Source organism: Manis javanica, chromosome 1 (genome assembly GCF_040802235.1).
Source record: "Manis javanica isolate MJ-LG chromosome 1, MJ_LKY, whole genome shotgun sequence".
In the NCBI taxonomy this organism is placed as follows: Eukaryota; Metazoa; Chordata; class Mammalia; order Pholidota; family Manidae; genus Manis; species Manis javanica.
In genome coordinates, this window is record NC_133156.1 from 726,147 (window position 1) to 745,643 (window position 19,497).

Below are 19,497 nucleotides of genomic sequence, written 5' to 3' on the forward strand. Positions count from 1 at the left end.
TCAGTATCTCAGGGATTTCACCTCGTGGGTGATCCAATTCCAAATCTCACGCCCACTTTGCAAAGGTGTGACTGCTGATTTTCCCTGCTGGTCATGGGCAATGGGCAATATGCATATCACAGCCTTGAGTGGTCAGGCAGAGCTATTTCAATCCTCATTCCTTCCCAGGGGCTCAGTCCCAGCATGTGGCTCCTGTAGGTCCTAGAGTCACCTGGGCAGGTGGCACTCAGTCCCTTCTCAAACAGGCAAGAACCCAGCTCTCATTGCTCATCAGCCCCAGCTCCTGTTGACCAAGCGGGTCAGTTATTCTCCCGACAGTGCGTTTCCTCTAGTCCTATGCTGTGGGGAGTGGTCTCTTCCACGAGCTAAGGGTTTTAATGTAAAAACATAACATCAACGTTTTCTGTGTCTGTGGGAAAGAATATGTCATGGGGAGCATATCCAAGACTTGCTCACAATAGGTCATCTGGACCCAGTAGCTAAGAAAAGGTGGTTTTTATCCTTGAGATTTTGCCTTCGTAGAGATTGGACCCGGGTAGGCATACACACCAGAGACGTGGTCATGAAGTAAAGGGTTACACAAGCATAAGGGACAGGCTAGGAGAGGCGGCGCAGTGACAGGATGCTGGATTCAGGGCTGGTAGACCTGTGCTCGTCACAGCACCTTATCCTTACTTGCCTTTGACCTTCAGCCTCATACCAAAAAACCTCTCAGCCTCAGCCAAAGCACTGGTAGAATTGTTCAGTTTCTAAGAACCACTTGTAATGGTATTAAGTAGATTCTAGGACTCCAGCCCCCATAGATTCAATAGGTCTAGGGTGGGATGTGGGAGTCTGCCCATTCTAGAAGGGTCCCAGGGGTCTGATCAACTTGTCCCATGGATCACACTTCTGGAAGCTGGTATTAACAGGTTACATATCAAAATAGAAGTAGGCTTTTTAAAAAATGAGATGCTAATTCCTTGTTATATTCTTTGTGTGTACCAGGATTGCTAATTGGTTCACCTGGATTATTTAACTTACTAATTCTACCTGAAAAGGTTTTTTTTTTTAATTTTGGGGATTATGAGGACAAATTAAATTTGTTGGCAGGGGGATAGCTGAACCTGTATTGTCTAATGACCAATATACAGCCTCTTAAGGGATGGTATAATTTTTAGAAGTATAATTAATACGTATGTTTACAAGGCAGTCTTGATGTTAATTACCACTCCCTTCTTTGGAAGAATTAGTAATCCCCTGACATGTGTGGCCAGGGAAGAGTCCTGATTTGCAGAGAGATTCTCTTTCTCAATCATTACCTGGATTTCATTATCCAATTTTTGTTTATAATCCAGCCAGTGGACACTGGAATTAGTCATTTGCTGGACGAGAGTGCTAATTCAGGGGCCTCTTCTCTCTCCCCCTTCCCCCCTCCATTCTGTCCCCTGTAGCCCCCATCTCTTACTCACACTTTGAGTGAGACTTTCTGTCTCATCAGCACAGGCTAAAAGCAGTGCATCTGTTGTTGCAGATACTCCTACTCTTAATTTCCTTTCATGTAAATTCATGAAATGTAAGAAATGCAAAAGATATTAATTCGCTTTCATTCTGCCTTTGAGGGACACTGAAAAAGTGTTCCCTCAAAAGCCTCAAATCCTATCTGAGAATGAGGTGAAAGAGTTGTAGGTAAACTTACCTATTGTCAGGAAAAATAATATGTGCTGAGTGGTACTGAAAAACTCCATTCCCTTGCTTAGAAGCCATTCTTTCATGGTTTTTTCCTGCTTCCCACTAAAAAATGCCACTCTTAACTACGGTGGATAAAATGAAAGCTCCTGTGGTCAGGGTTCTCACCTGGCCCTGGTTGGCTAGCTCACTGCACATGTGTGAGCAATACATCATTATTGACTCTAGAGAGCTCCACCCAGTGCTATGGGCGACATGGTGGCATGGCTGCAAGGCTGCAGGAGAGCAGAGCAGAGGCTGGAGTGGTGGCAGCGCCAAGGAAAGAGGTGCAGAGGACAGCTGTGTGGGCACAGTGGTCCAGAGGCAGAGTCTGACTTGCTGTGTGCAGACTCACTCTGAGTGGATGGGATTTTAGTGACTGACCTGCCACCGTGGAAACAAAGTTAGATATAACCCTTTCACCCCAAGATTGTTCTACTATCATTTCTTTGGCCTCATTGAATCCATAGTGAACTTGCCTGGGGCTGAAACCCATTGGCAAGACACTACTTAAGCTGTAACTACTAAAGCTAAAATTATCTTCTTTGAAAATAGGTTGCCCTCAGTAAGAGCACAGGGTTTTGCAGTGCAGTGTTATTTTCATTCATTGTATGTATATGTTGCAGGGGTTTTACAAGGAGTAAAAGCATGGGGCAATTCCTTGTCCTATAACCTGATTTTGTAGGTGTAGAGCATAGAGTGTAATAAGCCAGTGTGGGCCATAGAATTCACCTGGAAATTTCCCACTTCTCCTCTGCTACCTCTGCTGTGTATGGGAGATAGCTTCAAGCAAAAAGGCCAAAGTAAAAAAAGAAGCATTAATATAAGACAAATGAGAAAAGGGAAAAGAGCATAGAACTTGTGTGTGCACCTAACCCACACTGGCATATATGCAACACAAACTTAGTCTGTTTCTGACATGATCATTGAAGGACCTGTATGCTCCCCACTTCCACATATAGGGATTTAGGTATGTGTAGGCCAATTATGAAAACAATTTTATTATCCTTGAAAATGTTAACTAAGTTTAGATAACAATTTGGAGGCATATGGTATGTGCTAAAAATGGAGAACTTTTCTAGGCATCAGGAGATTCAAAATTAATAAAGTAAGTTCCTTTCCATAGGTGGGGCACAGTAAACTACAGGAAGAATGAAAATATCTCTAATTATAATAAATGCCATAAATACTACAATAGATGTATGCGCAAGATGCTCTGCAAAGAAAAGAGAAGTTCATCCTCTGGAGTGGTCGTGGAGGGATCAGTAAAGTTTGCAGAGAAATGATTTTTGAGATAAATATCACAGAACGATGAAGTGCAAAATGAGAAAAATTGCATTTCGGACATACAGAACACGGCAAACTAATGTCTAAATGTCTTATTACCATAAAACGCGTGTTTCCCTGATGGAACACAGAGCAATTATAAGAAGTACAGGAGAACTGTCCACTGGCTATGCTTGATCTGAAATCACTTTGGATGATTTAGTTTCTTCATTTTCAATACCATATGTTACACATCGATGAATATATCCATTTCTTAGCCATTTTATTTTGCAAGGACAGTTGGACTGTTTCCAGTTTTGTCCTTTTCTGAGTACTGTTTCTGTGATATCCTTGTCTGAGTCTCTTGGGGCACCTGGGTGTGCATTTCTACGGGGATCTGCGGATCTGTATCTAGAGGTAAAACTGCCAACTCATAAGGTTCCCAGAGCCTCAAGTTTCGTAGGTCACAAATGACAAACTGTTTTCTAAAGCAGTTGCTCTAATTAAGAGTCCCACCCATGTGTGAGAGTTTGCACAGCTCCATAGCCTTGTCAAATAGTGTATGATTGTTTTTTTAAAATTATAGCCATGCTGGTAACCTGTGTGCTATCTCATTGTAGTTTAAATTTGCATTTCCCTGATCACTAATTAGATTTAATACTTTCTCAGATTTTTTTGGCTATTTGGATATCCTCTTATATTTAGAGTCCATTCAAGCAAGCTCTTGCTACTTTTTCTATTTACTGTTAATCTTTTCTTTATTAATAAGTAGGACTACTCTCTCTCTAATATATATGTGTGTATATATATATACATATATATAATGTATATAGATAATATAAATGTGCATAAATATAAATATAGAATACATATGTATTAGAGAGTATTAGGATGTATTCTAACTATAGACTTTGAAAGTTTTTGAAACATCTCCTCTGCAGCTTACTTTCATACTTTCTTAATAGTGACATTTTATCTTTCAACATTTCCTAAGTTTAGTCTAGTTTCTCTCTCTTTTCTCTTATGAGTGATGCTTTTGTTTGTTGTTTTTGTATTTTCTTAAAATCTCTACCCCAAAGTCATAAGGACTTTCTCCTATATTCTCTTCTGGAAATTTCCTTGGTTTACCTTTAATATGTAGCATAATCTACCTCTAAGTGACCATACTCAACGGTGCTCTGCGGTGCCACCAGGTCATAAATCAAGTGTCCATATGTGTGTGTGTCTGAGCTATCTGTTCTGCTCCATTGATCTAGGTTTCAGTCTGCCCTGATATCGTGCTGCTTAGAGTATTGCACCACTGTGAGTCTTGACACACAGATGAGTTCTCTCAATGTGTTCTCTTTCTTCAAAGCTGACTTGGCTGCCTCTTTCTCTCCTGCATTACCATGTGCCTTTCAGAAGCAACTTACCCATTTCTGCTCACATATACATGCACACTCCTGGATTTTTGTTGTTTTGAACCTATAGATGAATTTAAGTGTTAACATCTTTAAAATAGTAAGTCTCCATTCATTTAAGTCTCTAATGTCTCTTAATAATTTTATATACTTTGCATAAATGTCTTGCAGATTTTTGTTAGTTTTATTCCTAAATATATGAAACAGTTGATGTGATAGTAAAGGGTATTTTTTTAAACATTTCATTTTCTAATTGTTCGTTGCTGATATATAGAAATTAAATTGATTTTGTGGACACCTTGCTAAACTCATTAACACTAATAGTTTATTATTCTAGATTTTTTATGTTCACAATTGTACCAGTCATGAATAATGACAGATTTATTTCTTCTCTTCCAATAATTATACAACTGATTTACTTGCCTTACTGAATTTGCTAAGCCCTTCCACACAATGTTAAAGAAATGTAGTAATAGGGAATATTGCTGTGCTGTTCCTAGTCTCAAAGGGAAAGCCATAAAAAATTCACCATTGAGTATACTCTGTTATAGGTTTTTATACATATCCTTAATTGAATCAAGTAAATTACCTTCTGTTTTCAGTTTGCATAGTTATTTTAAAGTCAGGATGTGATAGTTCTCTCTCTGGAGCCCCTGTCATGAGCAGAGTTAAAGACAAGTGACAAACTGGGAGAAAATATCTGTGAGTTATACAACAGAGAGCTAACCTTCCCAGAGAATTCTGGTAACATTGCCAGATTCCATTTTCTCACACATATTAGAGCACTGTTCCAGGCCACTGCTGTCAGGAATGTAAGTTTTACCAGTCCATGAGCCTAAATAAATTAGGTTTTCACAAAGCTAAATGCCTTCCTTTCAAAGGATTGTCTTTTCTTCTGTGGGTATGTTCTCTCTCATTTTAACAATAAAATACTATTTTTCTAACAAACCATTATTATAAAACACAGTCACTCAGGGGTTTTTAATGTTCTTATTTTCAAAACTAAAAATTAGTAACTTTTTTCAGGTCCCTCTAACTTCTTCAGTTCATCCTATTGGTGTCAGAAACCTCGGACCTCATCTGTGTATCGGTGACCCTCAAAGAACTGGCAAAGGAAAGGAAGCCAGAGCATTACGGAGAAAAGGGGTGGTGATAAGGGAACCTTTGGAGACTATGGAGAAAGAGGAAGTAAAGCAAGGCTGTGCAACACCACGAAGCCAGGGCAGAGAAGGATTTCTACTTGGTGACTGCGGTTGGCTGCGTTAGCGCTGCAGAGAACTCTGAAATGCTTACTGTATTTAGTAACAAAGAGGATATTAGTGCTTCCGGTGTGAAGAATGACAGCAGAGCAGCAGGGCCAACACAGAATGCTTTTCAGAAGGAAAAAGGGTGGTGAGGACGTGGAGACACTGACTTGACTGATTTTTTGGGGGAATTTACTTTTGAAAGGAGAAATGTGTGCCTCTGTCCAGGATTTGAGTCGATTGGCTGCTTGCTTGCTTGAGTGGTTGGCTGGTTTAGTTGGTGGACTGGAGGAGATTGAATAAGATTAATGTTAACAGAAAATCCCTTAAGGGGAAAGACAGGAATATTGAAAATGTAAGAGGTAAAGGAAATAATTAGCAGAAGAGAGATTCTGAGAAGAGGCAGTTAGATGGAATGCAGAACACAGAGGAGAGGCTACACTGAGGGCAGAAGGGGAGACCTGTGTCCTTGGTCCACCAGAAAAGATGCTTTCAGAACTCCAGCCAAGACTGTGCAGTGTCTACAAAGCTCAGTACTAGTCCACCAGTGTGAAGGGGTCCCATGCCCGTGTCAGGTCCACCGAAGTCTGGGATGCACATAAATCTGTAATCCAATGAGACTCGAATTGGGGAGAATGACCACCAAGAGGAATAATAGCCAGTGAAAGTCCCTTGGGATGGGGCAGTCAACGAATCCGAGAGGGATAAAGGGAGAGGCAAAGAGCACAACTGTCCCCTTCTGTCCTCTCCACGTTTCCCATCAGGCTGCACCCTGTCCCCTGCACAGACACCCTCCCCATATCCACCTAACCTTCACACGCCACAGCGTTCATTCTCTGAGTTCATTGTGCTCAGGCAGCTTGTAGGAAGAACATAGCCTCTCAGACTCAAGCAGAACAAGACAGGTGTTTGAAGACTAAAAGGCAAGCTTTCAGCTAAAAGAAAGCATCTCTCAAGGTGAAGTGTATACAGTTTCCTGGTCAGTAATAGAGATCTTTTGGGGAGACAAGCATTCCTTGTGCCCTTATGTGGATTTATGTGTGATCCACATAAATGCACCAGCCTAGGGGAGACATGGGGCTGAAATCTACCCCTGGTGAGAATGATATTGACAATTTGAAATTCACCTGTTTTCTACTATCAGTCAACATGTATCCAGCCCATACTTTATTCCACATAGGTATGTATCATTACCATAAATCAGTTTGTCTAAACATCAGACAATATCTGAAGAGGGAGTGGGATGACAGTTTTCTGAGAAAATCTGTGAGTAGAAGAAGCCTGAGGGAAATTGACAGGCATTTGGTTTGTCCTGAAAAACATGACAGAAATGGGGCTCGGTGACCTTCCTCGAAGGCAGGCATCTTTGAAATGGGAAGGAGGTGGGGTAAAAGTGTGCATGAAATGGGGTCTGGATCTTGTACTTACTGACTGATGTGGCCACGCAATCCTGTCAGGGCAAACAGTAGAATAAAGGTGTAAGATTTCTAAGCTGAGGAAACAACACACAAGAGGCTAATTCCTCTCCACTCACCATCACATAAAAGCTTTCTTAGCAAGACTTTATTGGTTTCCTTCACAGAAACAGTGAATCATCTGCCCCACCACGGTGGGCTTTCAGTGAGGCTCAGACACTTCCGCAAAGTGGGAGGGTCTCCAGTGGGTGGACTCGAATGAGCTGGATCGCCTTTGCTTCTCGTGGGGGCTGCACTGAATGGTGTGGCTGCCCCTCTTAGAGATCCTGTGTCCCAGGTGGGAATGGATGTTGTCTGACCCTTGACCTAGCACCTAGAGGGCATTCGGTTAACATTTTCTTGACGCTAAATGAGCGGTTCCCCTGGTGCTGCTCTTTCAAGAGCGGCTGGCTCTCTTGCATCTGTGGCAGAGGCTTCATCTGCATCTGAACAGGACCGAACTCCGCTAGGAGTGGTGCGCTCTGGGAAATGGCCTCCGTGGCCTGGACCCTCTGTGGTCCCCAAATCCCTGGGACCATGGGGTCGTCGTCTCTGGCCTCAATGTGGAGAGAGACTCAGCCAGAACAGCAGGCTGATGGGTAAAGGTTTTGGCCAGCTGTAAGCAGGACTAACCCTGGAAGAGAATCAGAGAAAGCAAAGAAGGGCGTGTACATCTCCTTGGATTCTTAAACTGAGAACCTAAAAGGTCGTTCTCACCTATTGTTTCCCAGTAACACAAGGAAGGTGTTGGTGGGCAGGAAAAAAAAACGTCCTTGGGCAGCAGCCCAGCAGGCTTCAAAAAGCTATCAAAGAGTCATTTTAAGTCCCTTTGCACAGACATGTCCAGAATATTGACCATAAGAGAGAAGAAGAGAGACTATTCCTAAGTGATTTTCTCCAGTGCTCACACCTCCCCTCGGCTATATGTTCGGCAGGGACCCCACAGAAATTGCTGCGGAAGCTATCAACATAGCTTTAATGTAGGCATCCTCGATTTTTATAACCCCCAACTTTCCATAAAAGCTCATTTTTTCCATTCCCACAGATGGCAGGAAGAATAGATAGCCGAATATACCCTTCACAGATGTCTATTGATTCTTTTTCATTATGTGCCAAATACAGCAGGGATTTTTAATTATTTTTAAATTGTATGACAGAACAGAATGATAAATGGAGTAAATAGAAGACTAAACAATATTTTGTCATCGGAATAAAAATGTAAGCCTGAAACTTTGGGAGGTTTAAATCTTGTAAGGGCCTCTTCCTTTGATTCCTCTTTTATTCCGAAAGGATCCATTAATTCATTCATTAATTTAGAAAGTTATTGAGCATCATGTACCCAGGCCTAAGTTACAGGATGGGGATTTAGGATGCAGAGGGCAAGGGGTAGGGGATAGATTTTATTTATTTACTTTCAATTCATATAAAATTTATACCTTAAGATGTCTTCAGGAAGATATTCTGAGGTGGAAATGGGGAATTATGAGAAACGCAATGGACAAACTCTGCGCATGGCCAGTCTTCCTCCTCCCCTCCCTCACGCATCCTTTCTAGGTGTGACCCAGGTTTTCCACAGAAAAAGAAACTATCTTGATCCCTCTCATCTGTAACAGTTGAATGTTTGTTTCCCCCTAAGTGAGTCTGTCGCTGGGAGATGGGCATTACTTGGATCCAGCCCTCAAAGAACTCAAGGTTATCTTCATGGTAAATCTCATAAGGGAACACAAAATACTGTCTTCAAAATTCCTTATAAGGCCTCAGCCTTCTATTGCAAAATTGTCTTTGATCAAATGTTTGAGCAATTTTTCTGGATCGTTAAGAAAGTATTATTATTAAAAGTTCATGAGGACATTTTCATTGCTTATTTATCATTAAAGACCCCCATTAATTTTCAAAAGAGAGTTGAGGCTGCTTAAAACAGAAGCTGTAATGTCCTAGGGCAGTTAAGAGAGAAAAACGTGGAGAAGTAGAGGAAGCTTTATTACAGCTCCTATTATTTTTTCATAGAGGTCACAAAACATGGTGCAATGCTAAGGCGCAGCAAGCCTCCCTCTGCACCACACCTTCCTTAAGTCCTCTTTTCTGAGCTTGTGCTGAAATTGCCTGTATGACAAGGTTAACTGAGAGCCCGGCAGTCTCCAGTACTTCACAAGCCTTAGCTTGGCCAGCTCCTGAAACATACTCATATGGGAGATCTTATCATTACTTTATTTTAAATATGAGAAAACAAAAGTTCAGAGATCAAGTATCTTGCTCAAAGTCACACCACTAGTGAGTGGCAGAGCGAATTCTAATCCAGGCAGGTCTGATAATTTCCAGAGCACTTCAATAAGGTACATTTTTGAATAGTGGGTCACAGATCAACATAGTGGCCTATGAGTCCTTTTCAACTGAGTAAGTCAGAAGAGCAATGATCAGAGCACATCCCACATAGTAAAAGGCAAGGAGTATTTGAGAAATTGTTTTCAGTGGTGTGCATGTGCGAGCTTGCTTATTTGTGATACAAAACTTATTTCTAGCTGTGAGTAACTCTCTTTAAAAAATTCCAAAACTGTTGCACTGAGATGTATTGATTCTCATTCATTCATGTCCCAAACATAGAAGGACTACTAGTTTTTATGACTCTGCTCTCTACAGAAATCTTTACACAAAAGAAATTAAGAGATTTAAAAATCTAAGACTCAGTATGCTTCTTGCTGGGTGAATAGGCTTCACAAGCCAAACTCCACAGGCGTGCAGCTGAGGGTCCCTAAAATAGTCACATCTGACTGGTCTCTAGTGCCTAGTTGCTGGTAGTAAATCATTCATCTGTCACTCCCTTAGAAGCAGAGAAAATGTTTTTTGCTTTTGTAAGAACAAAAATCCAGTGGATAGAAAGCATAGGCCACATCCCCACTTAGGAAAGGCCTAGCAGATGCATCAGCTTCTGGGGGACAGTGTCACTGTCACATTGACTGTCCCCCGGAGAGGGCCAGACTCCCCTTCTTTGCATTTATGGGATTTTGAGGGTCATTATGACTCAAGGTCTAAAGCTCAAGTAATGAGATCACTACTCTTCCTCTCTAATGAAATCACTAAAAGCTTAACATGCACATGTAGCTCAGACATGTCTTTAGTGCCTATATGAAATTCCTGCCTTGTGATAAGGGGCATTATTTGCTAACCAACAAGGGCCATCAGGCTCCACTATCTTGAGGAAAGCCTGGTAGCCTGCCTGGGTGGGGCAGCAGACCACTCCACGTCAGCATTTTCTTGAAGGACCCAGATGTAACAAGGGCATTTCCTGAAGAACCAGAGTCAGAAGTGCCGTCATAGTCTCAGGCTTCATTTTGTCATCTTTTCATGGAAGTAATAACACCAACCACACAAAATTGCTATTAAGATTAAAGTGAGATAATTAGGATACGCCCAGTACAAAGAAGATGGTGCTGCACGAAGGTTTGTTCTCTATCTTTCCAGTATATTAACAAACATCTTACCATTGACTCAAGGAAATTTCTGGCCATGATTCAGGGGCATGGTTAGGAACTTTGCAAACACCCCTCTCTTCCTTCAATTACTCATAATGACCTGTAGCCATGCCTGAGTCTACAGTCTCTTTAAATCAGCTTCTGTGACATTTCACCTTGTCCCCCTTTTTTAAAACTACGTAACTTCCACAATTTTAATATTTACAAAGAACATACCTCTTTATTTTCTGAAAAGTACTGTTACAAAATTGAAAGACTGTCTCTTACGTCTAAATGTCTGACATGTTTTGGTCATCCTATCCACAGAGCAGGACATGTTCTCAGTGCTAGTTATATGTCCTTACCGCATTCCTTCATTCAACCCAGCAGTTGTGCAACTCTTGTCTTCTCTTACGTTCTCAATACAGAGACTGTTGTCAGTTCGTACTCACAGGGGACATATGCTTCTTGAAATGTAGGTTCCTGACTCAGTTGATGTCCTCAGAGCAGAGTGGTTAAGAGTGGGTCTCTGGGACTGGGGATGGGCGTGATTTAAACCAGCCATATGTGACTTTCCAGATGGGTGATGGCATTCGACCTCCTTACTCCTGAAACATAAAGGACAGTATCACCCAGACATGGATGAAGGAATAGCTGAGATAACCATTATGCAAAGGACACGGTAAACTCAGAGAGTGTCAGATATTATTACTATTAGCTCTCCTTATTCAGAGGTAGTTCTGCACTCCTAATTCATGCTTCAGCCGTCCTTTTGCCTATGCGTCTATTATTATATGTCACCTCAAATCCTTGTAAAGGACTAATGAGTAAGCAAATCCCTCTGTTGGATTCTGCTAGCTTTGATTTCATACAAAAGTAGCACAGTAGCTTGGGTTTTGTTTACTATTGCCTTCATCAAGTGGAGTCAAAATGGGCCTTGACTCCATTGCTGGTACGGCTGGTGTTGGGTTCATGATGGTGATTGGGTAGAACGTTCTAATTAAGAATTTCAAAGAAATTGTGCACTGAGAATAACATGAGACAGATTCAACACAGAGTGTTCCTGGGGAAGTAAACTGAATGGGGGATCATGACAAGAGCTCAGCCATATTAGCACTTTCATGCTATTACATGACATTTTGGTCCCCTTTCCCTTAGATTTTGCACTGACTGAAGGCGGTACAGTCACTCCTTTGTGCCCAAAAGGATATTTTCCCTGCGGGAATCTGACCAAGTGCCTGCCCCGCGCTTTCCACTGCGAGGGCGTGAACGACTGCGGGAACGGGGCTGACGAGGGCAACTGCGGTGAGTCCGCCTGATACCTGCACACGGAACAGTAATGCTCACCCGAGAGCGGGGCGGATCTGCTCTTCTATAGGGAACACAAGTAATTGATCCCTGATTGATTTGTCGTGATGACCTGAATTTTCATAAAGGTTGCTGAAACCAGAAATACAGTATTATAAAATATATTATAAAATACAGAACAACATGTATAAAATACAGTACTGTAGAATTAAAAATATTTTATAAAAATTGAAGTTGTATTTTGAAATCTCCTTGGATCCCCAGATTTTGATTTTAAATGGCTTCCTGTGGCTACCTCCTTAAGGATTACTAATATGGTTCAGTTGCAAGAATATCCTAATCCCACCCTGAGAATGAATTCATTGACCAGGTGTCCCCTCCTCATGGAGAGGCTGGCTGCCTTGGCCATGTGCCCTGACCTGGAAGCTCCCCATCAGTCTAGGATGAGCACCTGGTCTGTGGCCACAGCATCCTAGTGTATTTGCTGTGATGTACTAAGGACCTTCTTGTCTTTTCACATACTTATCTCACTAGACATGGGTTCCTCGAGAAGAGTTTATTTGTGGCTGATTTGTTTTGCTGTCCCAGAGCCTAAAACAATGAAGTCCATCGCAGGTTCTCAATCGGTGATAGGGGGCAGCCCTCCGGATGCCCATGGGCAAGTCAATCAAGCTCCTGGCCTTTCCTCCTCATGCACGGGGATCAGAGATTCTGCAGGCTTATCTGCCTCATGAGGATATTCTGAATGCAAATTAGATAATTCCTACAAAGGCATCAAATTGAATCATTTAAAAAACCATTGAGAGTATTATAAGACAGAAATTAATTAAAGATCGCAGGGCTCAAAGGCACCTGTGGACAACATTTTAAACGGACTTTTCTGTCTGTGTGGACTTTGCTCTCATACATGCGATGTGTATACCTTTTTAAGAGCATATGCTAAAGTAAATATACTTCAAATGATGCCTCCTTTTTAAAATGAATATGATTTTATTGCAAAAAAAGGAAAAGAACCTTGGCAAATAAGCAAAATCATATCTTCTGACAAATTAAGAAAATATTATTTCTTTCAACAGGAATGGATAGCCTTCATGAAAAGGAATTTCATTTTTGCTTAATTAAAAAGATCAGGAGACATGACTTTTATCAGAACTCATTACATCTATCAATGTAATATGTAATGCTTATGCATTTGACAAAACAGAATTCAGATTATATTGTATTATTCTGAGGACCTCAAAATTAAGATAATTTAAAATGTCAGCATAGAAATAGGTGACAGTTTCCAAGATGGATACGTGTATGTAAAATAATTACTGATTTCCATTATATATTTCAAGATAAATACATTTGAAATATTTATAACTGTGAAAAAGGGCAAAACTCCAAATGTTTACCTAGCTCCTTGTCCCTTACCATTGATGTTATTAATACTTCAATTAAAATTTTTAATTGATTTCATTATCAAATTTTTATACTTTTGCTTTGTAGTTTGATATTTGGTTTATAGAATAACTGACACATATTCATAACTATTTCACAGGAGACACAAGTGGATGGGCAACTATATTTGGCACAGTCCATGGAAATGCTAATAATGTGACATTAACACAGGAGTGCTGTAAGTGGTATTGGTTCAAAGACTCATTATCAGCTTTGCAAGCAACATGGTTTGTGGCTTATGGATTTATATGGGTAGTGTGATAAATTCCCTTTAGAATTTCAATTTCAGTTCAGAGTATTTCAAGGGTCAACTCATCTGTTGTTTGCCCATAGGCTGAAAAGAAAGAAGAAAAAGACATTCTCAATTCATGATCATTTTATGTATTAGTCTATCATTGCAAGAATATATAGGCATTGAATGATTGTGGCAAATAATAAAGATCTTATTCCCTCTAATTATTTCCTTCAATAAAGATATTGAGCACTAACTACTTTCCGGCCCCTACATCAGACACTGAGACTATCGTAAGATGTGGTCCCAACCCACAAATACATAGTTCACATTGCAGTAAGAAAGACATGTCCTTACAGAGGCAGGAAGGATACACTATTAATGCTAAATTGGAAGATTGATGTTTGCACAGGCAACGTGGACGCCCACTGGTAGAAATGATGGCCCTGCTGGGAGTGGGGAAAGATCCACAGAAAAGATGACAATAAGATGGACTTTGAAATCCTTAGATGGAGGGAAGGGTAGGAGGTAACAGGATGAGCAGGAAAGCAAGGCCAGGAAAGTGCTGGAATGGGAAGGTAAAGAACATGGTTCCCCATGCCTGTGGCAATGGTTCTGAGTGCACGAGGTGAAGGACATGAACCCAGAGAGGGGCCAGCCCCTAAGGGGCTCTGGGTACACACTTTGGAGATTGGCCTTGATGCTGGAGATAGAAATATGTTTATGTATATACATGTATTATATATGTATACTGTGAATATAGACATAGTTATGTAGGTGCATATATGTTTTTATATACACATTAGTAATTACATATGATTACATACATAATGTATATATGTATTAAATACTGCATTGACAATATCTTACATACTTTATAATACCAGTTTATAATTACCCCTTATTATAGACTTATTCACAAGTATATCATGTATAAATTTAGAAATGAAGAAGATTACAAACAGACAGAACTGGAAGTCCTAATATTCTCTCCCAGATGCCTTACACATGTCCCATGTGGCCGTCACTGCTGTACACAGTGGGCAGCCCCCCAAGTCGTGTGCTTATTTTCTTTCAATGAGGAGGAGAAGCACAGGATAAGAAATATATGTGAAAATGATCCCTCCACCAGAATTGTAGAGAATGGGTTAGGATGGTGGTTTTCTCCCTGGGACAATTTTGCCCCTAGAGAACATCTATTTATCGGTAAATAGAAGTCTGCAACCTCAAGGTTTTAATCTAATAACCACTATTTTCAATGCCAATATATGTTAAAGTAAACATTTTGAACTTATCTTTAGGAAGCTGAGCTACCTAGCATAAACCTATAAACAACATTGACTATTTCCCAAAACTTTGTATGCTAAAATGCATCTTTTGAATTGAGCAGGCATTCAAAATAAGTGTGTTGAATTTACTAAAATTCAGTGAAGTTAATTTTTAAAATAAAGTTTAAAAGTGATCTAGAAGAAGCAGAGCAACTTGAGAGAACTTATAATCAGATTTCAACAAATTTAAAAAGTTAAAATTTGAAAATAATTCTCATTTTTCTTAGTGCCATCAAAACAAATACCCATAGAATCAGAGACAAAATCAAATGCTCCATTAGTATAGCCTGGTAATTCTCTCTGCCAAACACACACACATACACACAAACACAAACACATCCACACAAAGTGACTGTCCCATGGAGTGACTTGGCCTGGTTTCTCCACAGATTCTTCACACCTTTATATGCCATTATTTCTATAATTATGTAAGTTTCTTCAGAGTAAATTCTGAAACCTTCTTCTTTCTTCTGAATGCTTCATATAGCTGGATCTAAGTTTTTCTCAACTTTACAGCTTCTCTACAACTTGTACGACCTACTTTAACTTCCTAGCCAGGAAAAACAAGAACCAAAATGACAGGGTATCTGACTTTTTATTTTAATAAGGCGCAATGGTGTCTATTGTAAAAACCTGCAACTTCTCACAGCTCTAAGAGGTTTGAAAATGGGAAAAGAACTGAACTGAATTTAAATTAACAGTATTTATTGAGCAAGCTCTTTGTGCCATTCAATTAAATCAAATTGCCTCAATTATACCCATTCAAGTTTAAAGATTATACCATAGAGATACATGCAATTATAGTAACATTTTTCATTGAGGAAAACTTAATATTACTTTACTAGATACTTTTCTGATATTTAAATTTTTCTGTGGCTTCTTTCTAATCACTTATTATATGCCTATGAAGTGACCCCTGGAAGCTAGAACTGAGATGAACACCACATCAGTCTATATTTGACTAGGAAAGGATTCTGACTTGTTTTTAGCATAGGGCTGAGTTAGTCCTTTTAACAAGACATAAATGTCATATACATTCAATGCAAAGAGAACAACATCAGTTCTTAGAGACAAAGTCATAATTAAAGCAAAGTATTTTTGCCCTAGTGAAATCTCACTCTTTTTGCCCCTAGTTCTAGACCAGTTTCCACAGCGCTGTGACTGCAAAGAAACTGAGCTGGAATGCATGGATGCTGGCTTAAAGTTCGTGCCCCTGACTTCCAGCAATGCCACATTACTGTGAGTAGATGTCAAATCCTCATGCTATTTGCCCCTAAAGTCATATGAAAGCCATGTAACCTGATCCAATGTGTCTTTGTTCTGTTTTATGCTACTTGTATATTGGCAAAATAACAGCACCTGCTTTTAAGACCACCAGCCATCAGAGAATTCCAGTCCTTCTCCAGGGAAAAAAACATATTCAACACTCTATGTTGAATTAGCCAGGTTATGCTTTAGTTCACAGATGTCCGGAGTTCTTATTTTTAATTGCTTTCTGATGTATGTACTATTAGGAAAATGCCAGATCTGTACAACTAAAAAGAAAACTCAAAAAGGAAGAATACTCACATAGTGGATCTCATTTTTAATGGTGGCCAAGACTGCAGAGATATAAGAGCTATGAAACTAGCTATGTCATCATCCTGTGAGTTTTTCTGTGCTGTGAAAAAACCTTTTGAGAGCCTCAGGAATTTCAGTTGTGTCATAATTTGGGCATGCGTGAGTTGGTTAGGATTTGTGGACTTTTTGGTTTTGTTAAGTAGAGTAAAAAAGTTAAATCACTGTAGACATTCCAGACTATTAACTAGCTGACTAGACTTGTCAAATGTTTGCAAACTGCTTTAATTGTGCTTCCTAAGCTTTTTCTTCTGCCATGATGAAGTTTTAAGTTACTTTGTTTTTTTCAAGTGTGTGTTAAGTAGCTTGGAACATCACCAGATATTTTCTTCTCAAGCACAGTTTCTAAGGAAGAGTTTGGTTGGTCATAACAACCATAATGAAGTCTGATTTACATGTTATTTTAGGTCTCTTAAGAAAAAAAATTCAGTCTTCCAGATAAAGTTTAATCAAATACACAGAACTTAAAAAGATGTAAGTAGCTATTAATAGTGTTTTTTAGGGGGAAATCCTTGCGATGTTTTGTTTAAGATGTTTTTGATCCTAAAGTAAAGTGAAATACAATGTTGATTACCTTTATCATTAAATTAATTTTTCTAAATATAGTGAAGATTAGAAAAGAAAGCATTGAAAAGTAGTACCTTTACATTTCATAACATAGCTGAGCTAATTTTGATTTAAACTACTTTTATAGAGTTAAGAGTTGAGAACAGGCATTTTAATAAGAAAACACATAGTTAAATGCATTTCTCCAAGATATTTGGAAAATGACATTGCAGATTCAGAGACATTAGATGCACTTTTTAACTTCAACGAAAAATGTTAGCATAGGCAAGAATGATCAGATCATTTAAAACACATGACAGGCTACAGGCTGTCTCCCAATAGGAGCAAAAACACAATGTGAGTGAAATCAGGGATAAGAGTATATCGGGGGAAATAAAATGTTAATAAATTGGTTGCAGTCAGCAGTGAAAAAATGGTAATCAGTAATGAACAAAGTGTCAAAATGTTGCCAATATCATCCTAGAAAGCAAGCCAGGGTCGGAGGTATATGACCTAGAGACAGCCTCTATGGGGGGACAGGGATGGACTGCTAATTGTCACAATTTACGTAACTGTCTCTTGATAGAGAGTCCTTGCTTTGATTGCCAGCTCACCAAACAACTTTATGATAACTACATTAACTTTCCAAATTACTCATACTAACATATTTGGGAAACATTTTTATTTGTGGAATAAGATAGTTCCCATTTGAGTAAAGAAAATGAGATTATTCAAACTTTCATGAGTTTGACTACTGTGTATCAGTGCCTCTATGCCCAGTCACTCTGGGTTAATGGAGAGATCAAGTTTCTATACTTGCCAAGATGGTCATTAGAGTAGACTTAAAAATTAGCCAAGTTACGCTGTAAGGCCCCTTGGCAGGGCCATCAGCTTATTTTATCCATCAACATTCAGCACAGAGGAAGAGTTTTTAGAAATGTGGAATATGTCAAAACCAGGAATGAAAAAAGTCTGATCCTTTGCTGATACTGGACAAACATGTCTGGTTTCAGATCCCACCGACAGCTGTGTGCTGTTCATGAATCCAGGTCCAGAATCCCCAGTACAAGAAAGAATCCAGGTCCAGAATCCCCAGTACAAGAAAGGGAGTCATTGACGTAGGTCCATTAGTGAGGTAGAATTTTATGTGAACATAGATAACCATGCCTGGGTTTGACTATAGCCTGTGTGAATTTCATCTGCAGTCAGGACCTTCTTCTCCATCCTGGAAATGTGGTCACACTGTCATTGTCACACAGGAGTAGCTGTGCATTAGCTCTGGGTTTCCAGATTCCTCTAGAGAACACACTGCTTTTAATCTTACTGGGAATTCTTAGGATCACCACATACTCATTCTGTGAATCAATATTGTCCTTGCACTGCCTCACTTACACTCAAGGGAGGACAAAAAAAAGAGCACTAGCAGAAAAAAGGGAAAAGATTCACAGTTTAGAGCACCTGTTGAAATTCTATTACCTGGAGTCATAGAAGTTTATGAATCTCTAATTAAATCTTTTCATTATTCATGAGGTAATTAAAGTCTGCAATGGTTAAATGAGTTACCTAAGATCCAGAACTAGTTAGTGGAAAAGCTGGAATTAGAGCCTGTCTTCGGATGCCTAATGCAGCATTTATTTCACAATAACCAGAAACATAGAGATGGAAAGAAATTGTTCTAACATCTAATTGAATCTTCTACCAACACATACTGCTCTTCAACACACAGACCACCCCCCACTTGTATACATGTTTTTCCTTCTAATTTGGGGAAAACCATCTTTTCGGGGGGCAGAAGAATCAATTGAGGATCAAGCAAAGGAGCATTAAAATTAGACTTCTCAGGCCAAGTGCTTTCCCAGACCTCTGACCCAAAGCCTTGTGCTACGTCTGTATTTATCTCTCATAGTATCTGCTATTCCACTCAATGGAAGAATATGGAATCACTAATTTTGCTAATTCAGGCCCCAGTTTTTCCTAGTTAAAAAGAGTAGGGATTAACCTTAACTGCCTGAATCAGCTGGAAACTTCTCCATATAAATATTTAAGTCTGCTTTGAGAGAACTTAGGTACCACATCATAACCGGAGTATCATCCAGCAAGGATTCTCCTGATGCAAGGTGCTATTTGATGCTTTCTAGGCAATTTGATTCTCCTAGAGCCTCAGAGAAAGAGACTAGGAGACTGTCATCAATGAATATTCACTAAGTGTCTATGCCATGCAAGGTGCAATGCCTTATATTCATATGTCACTTTTTAACGTTTACAAAGGGTTCCAAGATTTGGAATTCTTATCTGATCCTCAAAATCCACAAGGTGAGGCAGAAATCATGAAGGTCCCTTTCAGGATGAGGAAACATACTCGGGAAAGAGAGGTTGTTTGCCCGGAGTCAGCCAGCTGATGAATAGCAGAGCTTGGCCTCAAAGCCAGACCTCCGATCATGATCCTTTGGAAGCTTATCCACACGGTCCAGTCTCAGAATATTGTTAACCATCAAGGAAAATG

At 39.8% G+C, this 19,497-nt stretch overlaps 1 pseudogene; it reads left to right on the top strand.

The window, feature by feature from the left end:
• Window positions 1–4,003: 4,003 nt before the first annotated feature.
• Window positions 4,004–19,497, top strand: part of LOC140845487 (relaxin receptor 2-like) — a 43,875-nt pseudogene continuing 28,381 nt past the window's right edge.